This window comes from Pseudochaenichthys georgianus, unplaced genomic scaffold, assembly GCF_902827115.2.
Source record: "Pseudochaenichthys georgianus unplaced genomic scaffold, fPseGeo1.2 scaffold_943_arrow_ctg1, whole genome shotgun sequence".
In the NCBI taxonomy this organism is placed as follows: Eukaryota; Metazoa; Chordata; class Actinopteri; order Perciformes; family Channichthyidae; genus Pseudochaenichthys; species Pseudochaenichthys georgianus.
Genome location: NW_027263469.1, coordinates 31,566 through 33,311, shown reverse-complemented (window position 1 = coordinate 33,311; position 1,746 = coordinate 31,566).

Here is a 1,746-nt window from a genome sequence, read left to right as displayed (position 1 = left end):
CACAGACCCATGCTACTAACTCAAACGGTGGCGCTACCCATGGAGCCTCATGGGGAGGTTTTCCCTGAGGACAACTTTGATGTGAACTTTGCAGCACGCCAGGGTACGGCAGCACGCCGGCCCTGTGATAATTGTGGCTCATCATCGCACCAGAGTCGAGCTCCGAACTGCCCTGCCAAGGGACAGAGGTGTCAACGCTGTGGCAGACAGAACCATTTTGCACGGGTCTGTCGCTCTGTTCCTGCAGCCGACGGCCCACCTCCACGTACGCCTGGGCCACACGCACCGACGACCATCCACTCCGTGGGCGCCATCTCCCGACGGCTAAAGTGCTGCACGGTGGAGCTGGATGGGGTCTGCCTCCCGCTGCTGCTGGATACGGGGGCCTCCAAGTCCCTCCTGAATGTTTCCAGGGTCCGGCGTCTCTTTCCGCTCCGAACAATCACCGCCGACGCCGAGGATTTGTACGGGTATGGACACTCTAAAATTGGAATGGCGGGCACAATCACCTTGGCTGTGCGTTACGGGACTAAGACTCTCCCCGCATTCACCTTTCAAGTGTCTCACCAGGGGTGAAGGGTTTCACCCTTGTGGACAATTCTGGGGCCGCTATCTTGTCTGTGGGCTCGCCGTGGCATCAGCGCTGGCCTGCCCTGTTCAGTGGTTTGGGCTGCCTCACCGCCTTTGACCACCAGCCCCTCCTCAAGCCTGAGGTACATCCCGTGATTCAGCCCATACGCCGCCTGCCTCTCGCCCTGCGCGACGACGTCACCGCCGTGCTGCAAAAGCTCTTGGACGTGGGCATCATCGAACGCATTGATGCTTCCCCGTGGATTTCAAACCTGGTGGTGGTGAAGAAGAAGTCAGGGGGCCTGCGCCCGTGCATCGACCTCAGGCCGGTGAACAAGGCCGTGATACTCGACAGGTATCCGCTGCCCACAGTGGAGGAGCTAGCCACACAATTCTACGGCTCTTCCATATTCACGAAACTAGACCTTCGTCAAGGCTACCTGCAGGTTCCGCTGCACCCTGACAGCCGCAGCCTTACAGCTTTCGTGACTCATGTCGGAGTGTTTCGCTACACCCGCATGCCTTTTGGCCTCAGCTCGGCCCCCAGCTGTTTTCAAAAAATCATGTCCACCATCTTCGCCGGCATCCCGGGCGTGGTCGTCTTCCTGGATGACATAGTGGTTCATGGTGCTTCACCAGCCGTTCATGATGAACGCCTGGCGAGGGTGCTGGACGTCCTCGCCAGTCAACAACCTCACACTCAATGGGGGAATGGGGAAAAGTGCACCTTCGCTGTTCCAGCCATCGAGTTTGTGGGGTTCCGCCTGTCCGCCGACGGCCTCAGCCCGTTACACTCCAACGTAGAGGCGGTGCTGCGCCTGCCTGAGCCGTCCTGTCCAGCTCAGATCTCGTCGTTTCTGGGGATGACGGCCTACTACCTGCGCTTCCTTCCTCAGTACTCCTCGACCACCTCCCCACTACGTGAACTCCTGAAACAGGACGCGGTCTGGGAGTGGACCCCGGCCTGCTCTGCCGCTATTCGCCAGCTCAAGACGCAGCTCACCTCAACGCCGGTGCTCGCATTCTTTGACCTGAGGAGCCCCACGTTCGTGACCTGTGACGCGTCCAATACGGCAATAGGGGCGGTGCTGTCCCAGATCCAGGGGGGCACAGAACGCCCGGTGGCGTTCGCCTCTCGGTCCCTCAACTCGGCCGAACAGAAATACTCAGTGGGGG